Consider the following 22,020-nt stretch of genomic DNA (forward strand, 5'->3'; position numbering starts at 1 on the left):
AACTGAAATGCACTTTGTTTTTTGTGCTCACCAGATGTGACCCCAGAATCCCACCAATATTTTTTGAAAGGTTGGAGTTGTTTTCCAGGTGTAAGATCACTTTCTTCTGACACCAAATAGTGATTTATACTCTTTAAAAAGAGCCTAGCTTATTGTCCAGGACTTGATGTCTCTCTGGTTGGTGGATCTAGGGAAGGTCTGGTAATCAGTGGCTGTCTTGTGGCTGGTAGAGAAAAGTATTTTATTAGAGGACTGTTCAAAAGGAACAACTTTGCAACCTATCTTGCAGAAGTCAGAGAAGTTGAAGGGGTATGTGTAATCACCAAGTGTCTCAAGGTAATCCCAGGCAACGAGAGGGTTTCCGGGCCTTCCCAGTGAGGAAAGGATGGTGGAAATCCCACCAAAGATGCCATTTTCATTTTGGGTTTAGAGGCAGAAAGGGATCAAGGCTATAAGGGGAATGTGCCTACCAACTCTGTTGCACTGTACTCTCCCAAACTTAGTAAGGTGCTCTGCACACACTTAGTGCTCAATACATCCCACAGATCATGGGAAGCAACATGGCCTAGTGGAAATAACAAGAGGCTGGGAGTCAGAGGAGCTGGGTTTTAATCCCAACTCTGCCACTTGTCTGTTGTGTGACCTTGGGCAAGGCACTTCACTTCTCTGTGCCTTAGTTAACCTCAACTATAAAATGAGGATTAAGATTGTGCGCCCCATGTAGGAAAAGGACTGTGTCCATCCCAATTATCTTGTATCTACCCCAGCACTTGGTACAGTCCTGGCATATAGTAAGTGCTTAACAGATATCGCAATAATTAGTATTATAATTGATGAGAAGGAGCAACAGGCCAGGAAACCTCCATTTTGGGTCTTTTCAACCCAACTCAAAATCAGGTGGCACTTGAGAGTTGTGCCCCCTTCTTTTCAGGGTCCTGTGGTGCCCGTGGGGTGCATATGGGAGAGGCTACCCTCTGAAAACCTAGCTCCCTTCTGCTCGCTAAAAGCAGACAGTTTAGATGAAGATGACAGTTTAGGGAAGCAGTGTGGCTCAGTGGAAAAGAGCCTGGGCTTCAGAGTCAGAGGTCATGAGTTCGACTCCCGGCTCTGCCACTTCTCAGCTGTGTGACTGTGGGCAAGTCACTTAACTTCTCTGTGCCTCAGTTACCTCATCTGTAAAATGGGGATTAACTGTGAGCCTCACGTGGGACAACCTGATTACCCTGTATCTACCCCAGTGCTTAGAACAGTGCTCTGCACATAGTAAGCGCTTAACAAATACCAACATTATTATTAGATGATGCTCTTAACTGTCATAGAGGAACCACTCTGATTCTCCAATGAAATTTTTTCTGAATTATGGCTGGACGCCTACACACAAAAGACTGTTCCATGTTATTATGGGGGCAAGGATTGGAGAAAGTGCTTTCCCGCCAGATTTTTGAGAAGCAGTGCATCCTAGAGGAAAGAGAACAGGGATGGGAGTCAGAAGGCCTGGGTTCCAAACCCTTCTATGCCAGTTGTTTGCAAGTCACTTAACTTCTCTGGACCTCAGTTTCCCCATCTGGAAAATGGGAATTAAATCTTATTCCCTCCCAGTTACACTGTGAGCCTCCTGTGGGACAGGTACTTTGCCCAACATGAGTATCTCTTACCTAACCCAGCACATAGCACAGTGTTTGGTCAATAGTAAGCAGCTAACAAATGCCATAAAAAAGTTTTTAGAGCATTTTTAAGTAGACTGGATTATGAACGCTTTGAAGAAAAGGAACTATGCCTAATTGCCATCTTTGTATATTTTCCCAAAGTTTAGTACAATGAACAGTAAGCACTTAATAATTACTATTGCTACTATCTGCATTCAAAAATGGCCTCATATCTGTGCCACTAGGCAAGTGGAGTCAGCTTCACCCCTTTTATGAACCAACGTTTCCTTCATGAATGGTCACTTATGCTTATACTAAACTATGCTGTGATATGCTATGAAATGGTAGTCTGAGAACAAATGATTCTTATTTTGGTCCAAATTAAACATATCTCAAAAAAGTAGGCAGAGTTTTACCCCAAAGTTTCATGAAGCATGTCCAATTGTTGAAACAATGCTTTTTGAGTGTTCTATATTTAGTTTATCAGACAAAACTGGTTTTAGTGGATGAACTAACTCTTGGAAGTACAGATAGAATTGGTTCTTAAAACCTTGAGAGGCTGGGTTCTCAATGCATTATAGATCTAAATGTCTTATTTGTCCATTATAAGAATAAGGTATACAGAGTAAATATCATATGCCGAGCCACAAAATAGTCTTTACCAACACCCACCCCACCCCACCTCCTTCCCCACCTCCCAAACCTTTCTTTTGGACCATGCAAATGAATGCCTATTAAGGAACAGGCAAATGAAAGACTTTCTAAAACTTTAATGAGCCCTTAGTGAAGGCTTTTAAGCAGGTCAATTCAGATCTCATAAATTAACAAAAGGGAAAACAAACACTCCAGGGTAAAGTCGAAAACTTGAGATCAGGCAGCTGGATTAAACATGCTGAGACACAAGATGGGCAGAGCTTCAAATCACTTTTAGTTTTAAAACAGAAACTTTCACTCATCCACACTTCCACACTGAATACACACTGCCCAGAATGTGGGCTGTAAGCATATAGACTCTAGACTGTAAGCCCTTTGAGGGTAAGGTGACTACAAAATTTGTTATATTGTACTCTCCCAAGCATACAGTGCTCTGCACACAGTAAGGGCTCGATAAATATGGCTGATTGACTGATGAGATCTATAGCTAAATTATATGATGGATGGGAATAAATCCATAAGAGAGAGAGAAAATGAGACAAAGAGAAGGAACCATTTAGCAATTTAGACTGGAGAAGTAAAAACTGCTTCTTATAAGATTGGAATAATTAGTGCCTTTCTAGTTTACGGTAATCTTATAGCAGCTTGCTACCATGGGAGTGTCCACACAGAGAAACATTTATAGCAACTTCATCTGGGAATCTGAAGGGCTGTGATGAAGGAATTCCAGGGATGGGCATTTTCTTATTAGAGGCAAACTGGATCTTCACCTTCTTTAAGGGCAGACAGAGCCACACAATGAGAGTTGTCAGTGGAATCTTTAAAAATCGGTAAACCAGTCATTCTTTTGTTTTCTTGGATGTAGGCACATTCTGCCTGTTGGCCTTGACTAATAGAAAGATCTCCTACGACCCAATCCACAAACTCTCATCCTCTAATACCAACTTACTCTTTGTTCCTCAGTCTCCTCTATCTGTCAACCCCTTGCCCATGTCCTCCCTCTGGCCTTGAACTCCTTTCCTCTTCATATCCAACAGTTCAAGTACCCATTGTGGGCAGCGGATGTATCTGTTGTTTTATTGTACTCTCCCAAGAGCTTAGTACAGTGATTCGCATACAGTAAGCACCCAATAAATACGATTGAATGAACGAATAATAACGTTGGTATTTGTTAAGCGCTTACTATGTGCAGAGCACTGTTCTCAGCGCTGGGGGAGATAATCAGGCTGTCCCACATGAGGCTCACAGTTAATCCCCATTTTACAGATGAGGTAACTGAGGCACAGAGAAGTTAAGTGACTTGCCCACAGTCACACAGCTGACAAATGGCAGAGCCGGGATGAATGCTGAGAGGATGAAGGTGGGGTGAATGTCAAGTGCTTAAAGAGTACAAACCCATTTGCTTGGGTTGGTGGCAAGATAGACGTGATCAAGGTGCAGTGAGAAGGTTGGCATAGAGGAGCAAAGTGTGCAGGTTGGGTTGCAGTAGGAAATCACCAAGGTAAGGTAGAAGGGGGCAAACTGATTGAATGTTTTAAATAATGGTGGTATTTGTTAAGCACTAACTCTGTGCCAAGTAAGTACTTTACTAAGTGCTGGGGTAGATGCAAGATAAGCAGATTAGACAGAGTCCCTGACCCTCATTGGGTTCACAGATTAAGTAGGAGAGAAACCAGGTATTGAAACCTCCATTTTACACATGAGGAAACTGAGGTAGAGAGAAGTGAAGTGACAGCGTGGCTCAGTGGAAAGAGCACGAGCTTTGGAGTCAGAGGTCATGGGTTTGAATCCCAGCTCTGCCACTTGTCAGCTGTGTGACTGTGGGCAAGTCACTTAACTTCTCTGGGCCTCAGTTACCTCATCTGTAAAATGGGGATTAAGCCTGTGAGCCTCACTTGGGACAACCTGATTCCCCTGTGTCTACCCCAGCGCTTAGAACAGTGCTCTGCACATAGTAAGTGCTTAACAAATACCAACATCATTATTATTATTATTACTTGCCCATGGTCACATGGAAGGCAGGTGGCAGAGCTGAGATTAGAACCCAGGTCCTCTGACTGCACAGTCCAAGCTCTTTCCACTGGGCTATGCTGCTTCCCTAAATCCTTTAAGGCTGACAATCACTCAATCATTCATATTTATTGAATGGTTACTGTGTGCCAAGCACTGTACTAAGCACTTGGGAGAGTACAATAAAACAATATAACAGAGTTGGTAGGCATTCCCTGCCTACAGTGAGCTCATAGTCTAGAGTGCTGAAAGCAAGGAGTTTCCATGTGATATGGAAGTGGATGGGTAACCACTTGAGGTTCTAGAGCAGTGGGGAGATGTGGACTGAACTTTTTGTTTAGAAAAATTCCCGATTAGACTGTAAGCCCATCAAAGGGCAGGGACTGTATCTGTTACCGATTTGTACATTCCAAGCACTTAGTACAGTGCTCTGCACATAGTAAGCGCTCAATAAATACTATTAAATGAATGAATGAAAAATGATCTAGCCAGCAGAGTGAAGTATGGATGAGAGTGAGGAGAGATAGAGGCAGGAAAGTCAGGGAGGAGGCTGATACAGTACTCAGATTCATTCATTCATTCAATAGTATTTATTGAGTGCTTACTATGTGCAGAGCACTAAACTAAGTGCTTGGAATGTACAAGTCAGCAACAGATAGAGACAGTTCCTGCCCTGTGACGGGCTTACAGTCTAATCGGGGGAGACAAGCAGACAAGAACAATGGCAATAAATAGAGTCAAGGGGAAGAACATCCCATAAAAACAATGGCAAATAAATAGAATCAGGGTAATGTACATCTCATTAAACAAAATAAACAAAATAAATAGATGCTCAGATGGTGGACATAGTACTTGGATCAGCATGGTAACAGTTTGGATGGAAAGGAAAGGGTGGATTCTAGAAGGTAGAAGCAACAGATTTTGGAGATATTGAAGATGTGGGTTGAATGAGAAAGATGAATCCAGGATAAAGCCAAGGTTACAAGCTTGTGAAACAGGAAGATAGTGGTGTTGTCTAGTGCTTGGAAAGACAGGGAGAGGGCAGGATTTGGGTAGGAAGGTAAAGAATTCTGTTTTGGATGTGTTAAGTTAGGCTGAGAGAGCCACAGAAGAGAGAATTGCCTAAAAGGAGGGAAATAGGTTCTATGAGAAAAGGTTAGATTTGAGTAACTTAGCCAGATTGGGGGAAATGGGTGCCGGGGGGTGTGGGGAGAAGGGAGATATCAGAAGTGACAATTAGTCAATTAGTGGCATTATGTAGATTCTAGAATGCATCATTCAGATGAATCATACTGTCACTACTTCAAAAATACTAGGAAATTGGGAAAAATCTGGTGTAGGATATATGTAATAATAATGATAATAATAGTGGTATTTATTGAATGCTTACTATATCCGTGTCCTGTAGTAAGTATTGGAATGGACACAGGATAAATAAGGTAATCAGATTACCCAAATTTCCTATCCTATACAGGGCTCAAAGTATAAGGGAAAGGCACCATAGGTATTTTATCCCCATTTTACAGGTGAGAAAATTGTGGCACAGAGAAGTTAAATGATTTGCCCTAGATCTCACAGCTGGGACTGGGACTAAAACACAGGTCTCCTGATTTCTAGTCTTGCACTCATTCCATTTGGCCAAGCAGAATTTTTATTCTATGTTTTCTACAAAAATATGACAGATATACATACAGACTGCAAGCTCCTTATAGGCAGGGAATGTGTCTGCTAAATATCTAGTACTCTCTCAAGTGCTTAAGACAGTGCTCTGCACATAATGAGTGCTCAATAAATACCACTGACCGATGTGTGTGTGTGTGTGTGTGTGTGCGTGTTTGCTTGTGACCCAGGTATCACCTATTCACTGCCCTGTGTCCCCTGGATGGACACATGTGTTGCTTTGACTACCACCTCAAAAAACAAGGCACCGTTGAAGGCCTGGGGATATGCAGAGCAAAACGTGACTTGATTAGACAGCATTTTTGTGCCACTTTAGTTAAAAGAAAGGAAACTTAATCAGTGCTCATCAGTCAAATAATGTGATTGCCACATTTTTAGCTTCCTGGTTGGTCGTCAATCAGTCAGTCGATCAGTGGTATTTGCTGAGAGCTTACTGTGTGCAGAGAACCATACTAAGTGTTTGGAAAAGTTAAATATAACAGAGCAATAGACAGGATCCCTACTCTCAAGGAGCTGACACTCTGAAGGGGGAGATAGACGTTAAACTAAATTACAGGTAGGGGAAATGGTAGAGCATAAAGATATGGACATAAATGGTGTGGGGCTGGGGGTAAATATCAGAGTGCTTAAGGGCTTCACAGAAAAGTGCATAGCTATCACAGAGGGGTGGACAGATAGGAAAAGTGAGGGGTTAGTCAAAGAAGGACTCTTGGAGGAGAAGTGATTTTAGCAGGGTTTTGAAGGAGGGGAGAGGGATGGACTGTCAGATACAAAGACGGAAGGAGTTCCAGGCCAGGAGGATCAGGGCAAGGGGTCAGCAGAGTGAGATAGTCAAAACTGAGGTCCAGTACGTAGGCTGACAGAGGAGGGGAGCGTGTGGGCTGGGTTGTAGTAGGTAAGGCAAGGAAACAGGGTATAGGAGGAGGGGGAGAGCTGATCGAGAGCACTGCAAGCTTCTGGTCTTAATAACTATCTTCAATATTTTTAAAGATTTTTATGAGGAGGATGCCGACCAGGTCAAATATTTGGAAACTCTGAATATGAGGAAATTGCTGTAAAGTGTAGGGAGAGATTTAAGTTACATAAGGAAGAACTTTGGATAGCTAGGGCAATAAAAGACTGGAATAGATTACAGAAAGTGTTGTGGAGACACCATTCCTAGTGCACTCTTTAAAATAAGAATAGACAGCTTCCTGTCCAGGGTGATTTAGTCATTCACAGGCCTATGGCTGGGGAATAGACCAGATTATTATGGTATTTGTAGATGAGTAACTGTGGTCTAGTGGCCAGAACACGGGCCCGGGAGTCAGAAGGATCTGGGTTCTAATCCCAGCTCTGATACTTGTCTGTTGTGTGACCCTGGGCCAGTCACCTAACTTCTCTGTGCCTCAGTTACCTCATCTGTAAAATGGCGATTAAAACCGTGCACCCCAGTGGGACATGGACTGTGTCCAATCTAAATTGTTTCTATCCCAGCGCTTAGTACAGTGCCTGGCACATAGTAAGGACTTAACAAATGCCCTTAAAAAATTAAGTGCTTACTATGTGCCAAACAGTCTACTAAACTCTGGGATAGAAACAAGATAATCAGATTGGACACAGTCCCTGACCCCCATGGGGATCACAGCCTATGGAGGAGGGGAAAACAGGAATTTAATCTCCATTTTTCAGATGAGGAAACTGAGGCACAGAGAAGTTAAGTGACTTGCCCAGGATCACACAGCAGACAAGGGGCAGATTCAAGATTAGAACCCAAATCTCCTGACTCCCGAGATGTACGCTTTGCACTAGGCCATGGTACTTCTGTTGAGGCTCCTATGTACTCTGTGATTTCTAACTGGTCTCTCTTCTCTCTCGTGAAGAGGTAAGGAGTCATCTTCTTTCATTTCAAGGTAGTAGAAGCATATGGCATATGGAGAAGCAGTTATTTTTAGCAAATGTGTTCATGTGCAAAGAGCCCTTCTCAGACTTTGGCCCATTTTGTTCCTATTATCTCGAGTTATTCTGATGATACACTCAGATACCCAGAGGGGTCAGATATTTCAGTCCAAGCCCATCTCTAATTAATTGCAGTATTTATGTTTAAATGGATCGATATCTGTGCTTGACCTCAGTGTACAATTTAAGCTATTACTATATCACTGAGCTATGAAATGAGTTGTAATACATTGGAGAGGCAAACCACTTATATCGAACCCGGTAATACAGATGAGAATCTTTTATTATATCAGATGAAAACCCTAAGTGTTATATTTAAATGCTACAGACATTGAAGGCTAGACATTGAAAGCTACAAGCAGGTTCCTTCGACAGTTGGCTTACTGATCCTGCAGGGAGAGATCTACCAGTACTAGCCAACACAAATTCCTCGTACCGAGGGGAAAGAACCAGGCTTTGATTGAAGAATATATACTGGAAGGCTGCACACTTTGTCCTATGTGAGCAACCACAATCTTTGAGGGGAAAAATGAGCTGCAATAAAAATGTGCAGCTTTCACATGTGATAGAAAAATATCATCAGTTTTAAAGCCAAGTTTAACTCGGAGTCAACTTGAACTTCTTTTTTAAAATGGTTGCTTTATTGCAAATTCCCTAGGGTATTTAAGTATCAATAAAAGCTGGTGCCTGAAAACTAAATCCTCATTCCTCCCTTCCCAACAGCCCTGACCTCAGAGGTTAAAATTAGGGCACAAAATTGTTGATAAAACCAGTATTATAAAAGAAACAGAGTGAGATTAAATGTATGAGTCAATTATGTTTCCATAAAGAGTTGTAAATTTTAATTCTGCTCTCAAAAACATTAGCTCTCTCTTCAACTGAAGTCTGATTCCTTTCTTCCTGGCAGCAGATCTGTGGCTCTCCTCTGGGAGTAGGAGCACCACAAGGGAAAACAAGATGTGCCCAGTGATGCAGAGGGATAGAATCAGGATTGCAGGTAAAATGTGGCAGGAAGAAGAAAAAAAAATGGAACTTGTCCAAGATGAGTGTGGTACAGGGAAGAGGGAAGAACCAGCTAGAAGAGGCTAGCTAGAAGAGGCTAATAATAAACCACAGTAGAAAAAAGTGTCTCTCATTGTTATCAAGATGACTTAATTCTTTGAAACCCAGGAGGCTCAACTTTCCATGAACATTCTAACACTTTAACTTCTTTCCTGGACTTGGCCACCAAATCATTGCAGGCAATTAATTAGAAACTCGTGGGGGTTACCGGTCTGTGAAAATGTATGGCTAAACTATGCTGTCATTTGGATTTTGACCTTTGGAGAAACAGGAATTAGAGAATTGGAGCAAATTTTTCTCCAAATTTGACACTATCGACCAATTAATTAATTAATCTGTGGTATTTCTTGAAATGCCTACTGAGTGCAAAGCATCATACTAAATACTTGTGAGAGTACAACAGAAGCAAGACACGGCCTCTGCCTTGCAAGTTTTCACAGTTGAATGGGGGAGACAAACTAAAAATTATTTACAATTATTGTATTTAGGAGGATGTGTCCTTCCAGATCAGCAAAATGTATTACTTGCATTGCCGTCTTGCTAATTCAAATAACCTCGTTTGAGAATTTTCACTGATGGATTCTCAGGCAACTAAGCCAGCAATATTGACTCATAAGCTAAGAACTGAGGAGAAAGGAGGGGAAGCAGTGTGGTCCAGTAGAAACAGCATGGGCCTGAGAGTCAGAGGTCCTGGATTCTCATACTGGTTCTGCCAATTGCTTGCTGTGTGATCTTAGGCAAGTCACTTAGCTTCTCTGTGCCTCAGTTTCCTAAACTATAAATAATGGAGAATAAATACCTGTTTTCCCTTCTACTTAGACTGTCAGACCTAATTAACCTGTAACCCAGTGCTTAGAACAGTGTTTGACATATAGTAAGCTCTTAGCAAGTACCATAAAAAAAAAACTACCCTGACCTAGGATTAGACCTGGGGAAGGGGAAAATGGGTTAGTTACTTTAGTCACTAGCTTCAGTTAGCCTTAGAATTCTCCCTTTGCCCTCTTCAGGAAAGCTATCTTGTTTTGGGCAGGGAATGTGTCTACTAACTCTGTTGTAATGTCCTCTCTTGCATGTTTTATAGAAAAATGATCTGGGCACCAGCATAAAGTGTTCATTCATTCATTCACTCATTCAAATGTATTTATTGAGTGCTTACTTTGTGCAGAGCATTGTACTAAACACTTGGGAAAGTACAATATAACAGTAAACACACATTCCCTGCCCACAATGAGCTTACAGTCTAGAAAGGGAAAATGGACATTAATTTAAAATAAATATATTGCAGATATGCACATAAGTGATGGCAGGGGGGAAGGGCAAAGGGAGGAAGTCAGGGTGATGCAGAAAGGAGTGGGAGAAGAGGAAAGGAGGTCTTAGTCAGGGAAGGCCTCTTGGAAGAGATGTGCCTTCAGTAAGGCTTTGAAGGGGGGAGAGTAATTGTTGGATATGAGGAGGGAGGGAGTCCTAGGCCAAAGGCACTGTGTGGAAGAGGGGTCGGTGGCGGGATAGATGAGGTTGAGGTAGAGTGAGAGTAGCATTAGAGGAGTGTAGTATGGACCGGAGTGGGTAGAGACAGGAGGCAGGGAGGTCAACAAGGAGGCTGATGAAGTAATCAAGGAGGAATAGGATAAGTGTTTGGATCTGTGTAGTAGCAGAGTGGATAGAGAGGAAAAGGAGGACTTTAGCAAAGTTGTGAAAGACTTTGAAAGAAGGTCTAAAAGCATACACCCTACAGGAGATCCAGTTAATTTCTTTTCCCCAGGTGGTATCTATCTGATCCCTAAGAATTTCTGGGCCAACTGCATACTTGCATTCCCAACCTCCCATAACACGTCTGCATTTACCTAACATCCCCTGTTAAATAAACACTAAATCTCCCATGTATTCATTTTTCCTTCATCTGCCTATAAGTATATTAGAATGTCTCCCTTCACCCAATAAATTTTAAGATCCCTGAAGGCACTGAGAACAAGTCATCTAACTTCACTGAACTCTCTTCCATGCTTAGTACAGTACAGTACAGAAGCAGCATGGCTCAGTGGAAAGAGTCCGGGCTTGGGAGTCAGAGGTCGTGAGTTCTAATCCCGTCTCCACCGCTTGTCAGCTATGTGATTTTGGGCAAGTCACTTAACTTCTCTGTGCCTCAGTTATCTCATCTGTAAAATGGGGATGAAGACTGTGAGCCCTTCGTGGGATAACCTGATTGCCTTGTAAATCCCCCAGTGCTTAGAACAGCGCTTGGCACATAGTAAATGCTTAACAAATACCAACATTATTATTTAAACTGTGAGCCCATCATTGGGCAGGGATTGTCTCTATCTGTTGCTGAATTGTACATTCCAAGTGCTTAGTACAGTGCTCTGCACACAGTAAGTGCTCAATAAATACTACTGAATGAATGAATATTATTACTCTGCACACCCTAGGCACTCAATAAATGGTAAGAGGAGCAGCAAGGCCTACTGGCAAGAGCATGGGCTTGGGACGTTCGTGGGTTCTAATACTGGTTTTTCCACTTGTCAGCTGTGTGACCTTGGGCAAGTCACTTAATTTCTCTGGGCCTCAGTTACCTCATCTGTAAAATGGGGATTGAGACTGTGAGTCCCACGTGGGACAATCTGATTACCTTGTATTTACCCCAGTGCTTAGAACAGTCCTTGGTACATGGTAAGTGCTTAACAAATACCATTATCATTATTATTATTGAGTGTCAGGCACTTGCTATGTGCCACAGTAATTGCCTGTCAGATTTGAGGAGGGAGGGCATTCTAGGCCAGAGGCAGGACGTGGGAAACCACTTGCTATGTGCCACGCACCATACTAAGCAGTGGGATACATACAAGATAATCAGGTTGGAAATAGTCCCTGTCCCACATAGGGCTCACAGTCTTAATCTCCTTTTACAGATGAGGTAACTGCAGCACAGAGAAGTGAAGTGACTTGCCCAAAGGTACACAGCAGGCAAATGGTGGATCCAGGATTAGAACCCAGGTCCATCTGACTCCCAAGCCCGTGCTCTATCCTCTAGGCTATACTGCTTGATTGACTAATGATGATGATGATGATGATAAGAGTATTTGTTAAGCTCTTACTATCTGTCATGCACTGTACTATGTGTCAGTGTCTGTGCCACGTGGGCCTCAAAGTACTTTTACAGATGAGGAAAGTGAGGCACAGGGAACTGAAGTGACTTGCCCAAAGTCACAAAGCAGTCAAGCAGCAGAGCTGGGATTAGGGAACTAAGTTCTTTTGAACCCCAGACCTGTGCTCTTTCCGCTAGGCAACACTGCTTCTCGATTCCTGTCTAGTTTTCTCCCTCTCACAGATGGGCTTCCATCAGAAGTTCTGGGAAAAGGCTGGCAGAGTGGGTTTCGCACACCTGGGTCTCTTTACAGTTCATCCTGCCCTATGTCACCCAATGTCCCCTGCCTGACCAAATGATGAGGGGTAATAGCAATTCATTCATTCATTCAAATATATTTATTGAGCACTTACTGTGTGCAGAGCACTTTACTAAGCTCTTGGAAAGTACAATTCAGCAATAAAGAGAGACAATCCCTGCCCACACCAGGCTTACAGTCTAGAAGACTGTAGCAATGGGACAAGGGCAGGCTGATCTGAGACAGTCAGAGAAGGATTGTCTCTCTTTATTGCTGAATTGTACTTTCCAAGCACTTAGAACAGCACTCTTCACACAGTAAGAGCTCAATAAATATGACTGAGTGAACTGCTCTTACCCCTCATAATTTGGTCGGGCCTTATGACTAGTGACAGCTCAAGGGAAAACAGGGAAAAGTAAAGAAAGGGATGGCCAGTGTGGTCCATTACAGAGACAAGGAAACAAACGAAAAAGACACCAAACTGAGGGGAAAGTGAGTAGAGGGACAAATATATTTTTTTCCTTGGAAACAATGACTTTAGTTTTATCATCTTAAATCCAAAGTCAACTGGGTTTCATAGCAACATGGCACCAAACACGTTTGACTGCCTTGAGAAGCGTACCAAGAATTTCATGGAGGTGTAAGCAAGCTGTGGGCAGGGACCATGTCTACCAACTCTATGATATTGTACTCTCCCAAAAGCTTAGTACAGTGCTCTGCGTATAATGATGATGATGATGGTGGTGCTATTTGTTAAGCCCTATGTGTCAAGCACTGTTCTAAGTGCTGGGGTAGTTACAAAGTAATCAGGTTAGACTCAGTCCCTGTCCCACATAGGGCTCAAAGTCTTAATCGTCATTTTACAGTTGAGGTAATTGAGGCACAGAGAAGTTAAGAGACTTGCCAAAGGTCACAGAGCAGACAAATGGAGGAGCCGGATTAGAATCCATGACTTTCTGACTCCCAGGTCCATGCTCTATCCACTAGGCCACATTGCTTTCATATGCTGCATATAGTAAGCACTCACTAAATATGATTGATTGAATGGTCTTCTCAGATTTGAAGGTGTTCCATTTGACCCTTGCATGATTTCAAAAAAGGTAAAGAGAGGTTTTACAAAGAGTCCTATTCTATTCATCCGTTCTACACGGACAAGAAACCTAGAAACTGGGGTCACAGAGTCCTCAAAGAAACTCCTCCAAAGCAAGCTATGAGCAGTATTAAAAGTCCATGAGACATTTATTCTGGAATTGTTGGTAACTAATAATAATAATAATTACGGTATTAAGTACTTACTATGTGCGAGGACTGGTAAGTGCTGGGGTAGATAGAAAGTAATTAGGTTGGACACAGTCCTTGTCCCACATAGGGCCCACATAGAGACTTAATCCCCATTTTACAGTTGAGTGAACTGAGGCAAAGAGAAGTTAAATGACTTGCCCAAGGTCACACGCTGGCAGGTGACAGACCTATGATTAGAACTCATTACCTGATTCCCAGGCCTGTGCTCTTTCCACTATGCCATGCTGCTTTTACTGTAGCATTTCAGAACCAAGAAAGCATGCAAAAGATAAATCACTTGTAGTCAAGCAAAAGAGAGGAAATAAAATACATTTGGAGTCAAACATTAGTGTTCATTTTGGAAGCATTTGTTTCATGTAGGCAGTCTTAAGAGGAATGTATCTGAAATTTTTGATGACTACAATAGCAATAAATCATTTAATCAATTGCATTTATTGAATGCTTACTGTGCAGAGCACTCTACTAAGTGCTTGAGAGAGTACAGTGTAACAGAGTAGGTATAGACGAACTTGCTCACAAGGAGCTTACAGACAAGAGGGGGAAGCAGACAAAAAATGAATTACAGTTGGTTTCGTACATAAGTGCTATAGGGCTAGAGGTGGGGTGAATATCAAAATGTTTAGGAGGAACAGACCTATGAACTTCAGATAAAGACAGAGGGCTTAGAAAAGTGAGGACTTAATTAGGGAAGGCCTCTTGGAGGAGATTTGATTTTAGGGTGCCTTTGAAGAATGGGAGAGAGGTCGTATGTCAGATATAAAGGAGGAAGAACTTTATAAAGGAAGGATGTGAGGAAGGGTTTGGCTGTGAGAAAGATGAAATCAAGATACAGTGAGAAAGTTGGTGTCAGAGTGAAGTGTGAGGGTTAGGTTGTAGTAAGAAATCAGCGGTTACATAGCATGGAAAGAGTTGATTGCATGCTTTAAAGTCAATGCTAAGGAGTTTCTATTTGATGCAGAGGTGGATGGGCAGCCATTGGAGGTTTTTGAGGAGTGGGATATGTAGACTGACAGTTTCTTGAAAAATGATTTGGGCAAAAGAGTGAAATATGGACTGGAGAGGGGAAAGACAGGAGGCAGAGAGGTCAGCAAGGAGGTTAATGGAGTATTAGAGGTGGGAAATGATGAATGTTTGAAAGAGCAAGGTAGCAGTTTGGATGGAGAGGAAGGGGGGATTCTGGAGATTTTGTGAACGAACCAGCAGGATTTGGTAAAAAATGCAATATGCCTGTTGAATGAATGCCCAGGTAATGGGGTTGTGAGACAGGGAGGATAGTGGGGTTGTCTATAGTGATGGGAAATCTTGCGGAGGACACAGTTTGGGTGGGAAGATGATTTCTTTTTGCCCTCATTTCCCCTTCTCCCTCTCCCTTTGGCATATTCGATATTTGATATTCACCCCACCTTCATCCCCACAGCACTTATGTACATATCTGTCGTGTATTTTATTGTCTCCCCTTCTAGATGGTACAATCTTTGTGGGCAGGGAACATGTTTACCAACTCTGTTGTATTGTACTCTTCCAAGAACTTAATACAAGTGCTTTGCACACAGTAAGTGCTCTGTAAATATCATTGTTTGATTGATTGGACATGTCAAGTTTGAGGTTTTGGCAGAGTATTCAATTAGGGATGTCCTAAAAGCAGGAAGAAATGTGAGACTGCAGAGAAGGAAAGTGGTCAGGGCTGGAGTTGTAAATTTGGAGATCATCCACATAAAGATGGTAGTTGAAGGCAAGGGAGCAAATGAGTTCTCCAAGGGAGTGGGATTAGTTGGAGACTAAAGGGGATCCAGAACTCAGCCTTGAGGTACTCCTCCAGTTACCAGATTGAAGGCAAGAGAGTAGTCAGATAGAAAGATTGAGAAGCTTGGAATACTGGCAAGAACAGTCCTAAATAAAATGTCCATTTTATTTTTCCTCACTCTTCAGTTAGGGGGAGTATATACCAATAATACCAGAGGAAAGAGTTTTTGTTGCCCAAAGATTTTAATTACCATCTACAATTGGCTGTTTTGGGTTTTAACTGTCAATGCTACAATGCTGAGAAAAGGGAAACTAGTGGTTTCACAGAGCTAAGAAGAAAGGAGAGGTGACCAGTGAATATATGCAAATAATCTAATTGGCAACTGGTGAATTAATAGAGTTGTTTATATTTGATAAATCACCAAAGTTGAAGCACTGATGGTAACATAGTTCTAATTAACAAAGTTTCAGAACATTCTTAATTACATGGGCAAACAAATTCTTAGAGTAATATAGAGGTTGTCAATGATCCTTTTATGTTCAAAAATCCCTATATTGTACTGCAGGTCAATGAGAAGCTGTGGAAGGTGAAATTTGTTCAATACTCATGGCCTAAGGTCTGCAGAAATTTCCATAATATAAAGATGGATTCTTCAGGGACAAGAATGCTAAACTGCAGTATTCTTTCTTCAGGCTATCAGTGTTATGTTGCCTCATACCCCATAAACACTACTAGCAAAACATAGTTTCTAAATGCCTTTTTAAAATGAACCTGAGGATTAAAATTAAAGCATGTGCCAATCAATCTATCTTAATAATAGAATCATATCATCCCCAGCCTGCAGCAGACTGAGGGGGCAAATTTGGTGCTGAGAGAATGAGATTTTTTTTAATGGAATTACATAGGAGAGGAGTACTTATTTTATTATCTCATATCTTGGAATCAGAAACCAAAAGCTCCAAAGACTGTCAGGCCATCTTTCCCTACAATGCCCCCACCTCAATCCTCTCAGGGACTTATTCTACTGTGCATATTTTTCTGCAACCCTCAACAAACCAGATGTGAACAATGCTTTGCATGACAAATATCTATCTCTGTCTCTAGTTGAAGATCTTCTTTGTCCCTTTGGCATACCATGGCCACACTTCCTATACTCTTTAATAATAATAGTAACAGTAATAATAATGGTAATATTTGGTAAGGCCTTACTATATGCTAGCCACTGCACTAAGTGTTGGGGTAGGCACAATATAAGCAGATCAGACAACATCCCTGTCCCACGAGGGGCTCACAGTCTAAGGGAGAGGGAGAACAGGTATTTTATCCCAATTTTCAGAATAGGAAAGGGAGGCACAGAGAAGTAAACTGACTTCTCTAAGGTCACATAGCGGGCAGGTGGCAGATTGGGGATTAGAACCCAAGCCTCCTGATTCCCAGATCCTTGCTTTTCCCACTAGGCCATGCTGCTGCTCTTTCTCTTTGTCCACCAAAAAGTATCATTTCTTCATTAAGTGAAAAACAGAAGGCAGATGTCAGATATCGTCCTATTAAGCCCTGAGTGAAAATCCTCTCGAGGGGGATATAGGGGTTCCTTGTAAAGAATTTAGGTCAAATATCATTACAATAACTTTCATACTTCATCATAAACACAAACACGCACACACACACATGAAGCTTCCTACCCTTTTACACAATATAGCTTTTGGATGGCCTATTCATGCACTGTTATCAGTTTGCAATCTCTCCCTCTACCCACATAGACAAAATGCCATGGAGAATGGAAGCATCTATCTAGAAAATTCTTGTCAAAATCTCCTTTGCCTTTGCTAAATATTTCAGGCAACGGTAATTTTTGATAGATGGCCTGGATTATCTGAATAATTATAAGCTTCTTTCTGCGGTGTCGACTTGTCCATTACGGCCCTTATGAAGTTCCCATCTGGAGACAAAAGTTTGTCCTGTTTGGGGAAAGGTGATATTTTCACCTTTCCCTGACAAAGAGAAAGTCCGCTTTTCTTTCCAAACCCTGATCACTCATAAATAAATATTAGCACAGCCTTTGCTGTGAATGCTGTATAGGATATGAGGTTGGTTCATTCAGAATCCCTAAGGAAATGTTGTTAGTGAATCTTGATTGCTCCTCTTTAGTCTAAATTAATTAAATGACACAATATCTATTGTAAAAAATAAATGGATAACATTTTACATGGTATATTGTATACAGTAATTAGAATGTGTGATCTTTCTGGAGGAATAATGGAAAACAACGTACTTATTTTGATTGTTCCTGTTGGAAATTGCCAGGCAGTTGGATACACCATAATACATCTCCTCGTTAGCGGTAATGTAGGGTAATCCATAGTGACTTAATAACAATCATGACAGCTGTATAATCCATAAGATGCACATAAATCATACTTCATCTAAAACATGTGCACAATACAAACATTCCCCTCCAGTGCAAATGGAAAATAAGAAGCCAAATTCATGCTGGATTTCTATCATTCACTAAGCATTCAAATTTTCATTTGGTAACTCAGCTTTATGACTCCAGTTCACAATGAAATTAAGCAAGAAAAAACTGAAGTGTCATATAACTTAAAAAGATCTTGTTGAAGTTTATTCTGATGCCAGGAATTTGCTTCTCTTACTGGTGATTTAGGGAGAGGATAGAGATAAATTATGCGGATAATATTTTTAGAGGGCTGGCACAAGTTTTTGTTTTTTTTATTGTAAGAGAATTAACATCATCAGTGGTATTGCTACATGGAAACATTTCTTCCACTCCCTCATGGAAGAAAAGTAGTCACTATGGACTTTTTCAAGTAATCTTAATTATTCTGTTTTAAGTATGCTATACATTATGTGACTAGCTCTCCAGACTGGGTCTGTCTTCCTGTCACAAATAACTGGGGAAGTACACTGCTTTGGTATCTGAGAATGGAAAAGACTGAGATTTCAGTGCCTAGGGCGATGATTTTGCAGTGTTGGCCCAAAGTGTCCAATACATTCAGTTGACGGTGGTAGAGGTGGTTAATGGTATTCCTCTTTAGAGGGGCCTCTACCAAAGGCAAATGACCATTTTGAAAGAATGAAGCTGTCAAAACATACTAAAAATATGATGCTTTTCACATAAGCCTGGTGAAATTTTCAAAAAATGAATGCCAACTAATCTGGTGTCTCTAGACTGGAAGCTCCTCCTCTAGACTGTAAGCCCCTTGTGGGCAGGAAACAGGTCTACCAACTCTGCTATATTGAACTCTCCTAAGCACTTAGTACAGCTCTCTGCACTGCCTAGTGGATAGAACACAAACCTGAGAGTCAGAATACCTTTACTTTCCCCCCCTCAAGCCCCAGGACCCAGCCCCACAGCACTTACATATACATTTGTAATTTTATGTATTTGTATTGATGTCTGTCTCCCTGCCTGTAGACTGAGAGCTCATTGTGGGCAGAGAATGTCAGTTTATTGTTGATTTGTGCTTTCCCAAGCGCTTAGTACAGTGTTCTGCACACACTAAGTGCTTAATAAATGCATTTGAATGACCTGGGTTTTAATTCCATCTCTGCCACTTACCTTGGGTAAGCCACTTAATTCTCTATGCCTCAGTTACCTCATCTGTAAAATGGGGAATCACCCTCTCAGGGTCGCACCTGGAGAGTTTCCAATACTCTACCAGTCTCAACTATGGGAGGGAGAGTCAAGTAGAGACATACCTATTCCATTCCTAGGTTGGCCAGTGGCTAGCAAGTGGAAGGCAAACTGCTTCAAGTCAAACCTCACCCGTGCTGGGCAGCAGTGGCTTGGGAGAGAGTTGAGGGAGGAGACTCAGGTTTAGTGTGCAGAGGGAGGCAATAGTAAACCACTTCCTTATTTTTACCAAGAAAACTCTATGGATACATTACCAGTACAATTGCAAATGGAGGTGGGATGCTCTGGGAGAGATGTGTCCATGGCGTCGCCATGGGTCGGAGACAACTAGACAGCATAAGACAAGACAAAATGGGGAATAAGACAGGTCCATGTGGGACAGGGATTGCACCAACCTGCTAAGCTTGAACCTACCCCAGAGCTTAGTACAGTGCCTAGCACATAGTAAGCGCTTAACCAATACCATAAAAAGTGCTCAATAAATACAGTTGAATGGATGATCCTGAAATATCACACACCATGTATGTAGTCCAATGAAGGCACTAGAATAGTGCCTTCTCATTAGTCATTATGCTATTTCTAACCACCAACTTTGAATTATCATCATCCAACCCCAACTTCCCATCTTGCTTTCTCTCCCAAATTCCCACTTCCACGTTGTTTAGGCACTTGGATCTGTGACCTTTGGGCATTTGATATTTGACCCACCCTCAACCCCACAACACTTATTTGTATATGTTTAAATTATATATTATAAATTATTTACATTAACACCTGTCTCCCCTCTTAGACTGTAAGCTCGTTGTGAGCAACTGCTAACTCTGTTGTATTGTACTCACCAAGTGCTTAGTACAGTGCTCTGCATGGAGGAAGCACTTAACAAATATCATTGATAAAAAGGAAATACTAGCTAAACTTGGTTTTACTGTCAGTTATCTTTTCATTCTCTGTTGATCCTTAGCCTCTTCATTCACCTTCTCCTCTGCCTTATTCTCCCTTAACTGTGTGTTCCTCAAGGCTCAATTCTCACTCTGTCTCTTCTCCTTTTATGCTGTCTCCCTTGGGGGTTCATCCCCTCCTAAAGCTTTCACTATGACCTCTATGAGTGACTCCCAAATCTACCTCACTAGCTCTAATCTCTTTCCTTCTCTACAATCTTGAATTGCCTCATGATATCTCTATAAAGATAACAATAATAATAATGTTGGTATTTGTTAAGCGCTTACTATGTGCAGAGCACTGTTCTAAGCACTGGGGTAGATACAGGGTAATCAGGTTGTCCCACTTGAGGCTCACAGTCTTCATTCCCATTTTACAGATGAGGGAACTGAGGCACAGAGAAGTGAAGTGACTTGCCCATAGTCACACAGCTGACATGTGGCAGAGCCGGGATTCGAACCCATGACCTCTGACTCCCAAGCCCGGGCTCTTTCCACTGAACCATGCTGCTTCCCGTGTAAATACAGAATAGTCCCGTGCATCCCGTATAAAGATGTTACACCAGTACCAGCCCCAGCAATATAACCCAAACTGCAGCTGCTCATTTTCCCTTCCAAATCTTCTTTTCCAAGTTTCCCAACACCTCAACCTTCCTTGCCTCTGAAGCCGGTAACCGTGGCATTATTCTTAATTCTGCTCTCAGGCAGTCAGTGAGTCAGTCATTTGTATTTATTGAGTGCTTACAGTGTGCGGAGAACTGCACTAGGTGCTTGGGAGAGTATGATATAACAATATAACAGACACAATCCATGCCCTCAGTGAGCTTACAGTCTAGAGGGGACACAGGCACTAATAGAAAGAAATAAAATTACAGATATGTACATAAGTGCTGTGGGGCTGGGAGGGGTGATGAATAAGTTTCCCTGTCTTTAAATGTTGAAGATAAAATACTTGTTCTCCCACCCTCTTAGACTATACATCCATGTGGGACAAGGACTGTGTCTGATCAGCTTATTTTATACCTACCCCAGTGCTTAGTGTAGTGCTCAGTACATAGTAAGCGCTCAACAAATGTAAAATTATTCACTTTGCTTCTTAGATCATTTTTTAAACATATTATTCTCTCCCTCTTCTTCAAAAATCATTGCCTTTAGGTAACGTTAGCATTAAATTTTTCAGTTCTCTCAAGCTAACCTACTCATTAGGCCTCATTCTTCTCTCTCCTACTCTTGATCTGATGATGATGATAGATGACTGCGGTATTTGTTAAGCACTATGTGGCAAAAACTATACTAAGCACTGGGCTAGATACAAGATAATCAGTAGACAAAGTCCATGCCCCAAATGGGGCTCACAGTCTAAGTAGGTGGGGGAACAGGTGTTGAATCCCCACTTTATAGATGAGGAAACTGAGGTGTAGAGAAGTTAAATGACTTGCTCTAGGTCACATAGCAGGCAAGTGCCAGACCTGGGATTAGAACCCAGGTCCTCTAACTTCTTGGCCCGTGCTTTCTCCACTAAACCATGCTAGTTCCCTACCTCTTGCTTGGACCCACCCCACTGCAGAACTCTCTCATTCTTCTCATCTGACAGACTACAGCTCTCCCAAATTTCAGAGCCTTTCTAAAATAATATTGCTTCCAGGAGGCCTTGCATGATACTCTCTGGAATAATCCAGTACCTGGACCTCTCTAAATCCTTTCCGAAATTAGAGTTTTTCATTCCTTCCCTTTTCCTCAAATGCCACTTCAGCACTTTCATGCCACTTTAGCACATTAGCACTCACAAGCCACTGTAGCATGTGCGTACATATTTTATACATCTACAACTTCTTCCTATTGGTACTTTAATATCTTTTTTTTCTGCTAGAATGTAAGCACTCTGAGGAAAGGGACTGTACACTCCGAAGTGCTTAATATTGTATTTAGCAACAATAGACACCCACGAAGTACAATTAATTCATTGATTAATCCATCCTTCTTCTCATCAAACAGAAACTCCTTACCATCATTT

The sequence above is a fragment of the Ornithorhynchus anatinus genome, chromosome 1 (assembly GCF_004115215.2).
Source record: "Ornithorhynchus anatinus isolate Pmale09 chromosome 1, mOrnAna1.pri.v4, whole genome shotgun sequence".
Classification (NCBI taxonomy): domain Eukaryota; kingdom Metazoa; phylum Chordata; class Mammalia; order Monotremata; family Ornithorhynchidae; genus Ornithorhynchus; species Ornithorhynchus anatinus.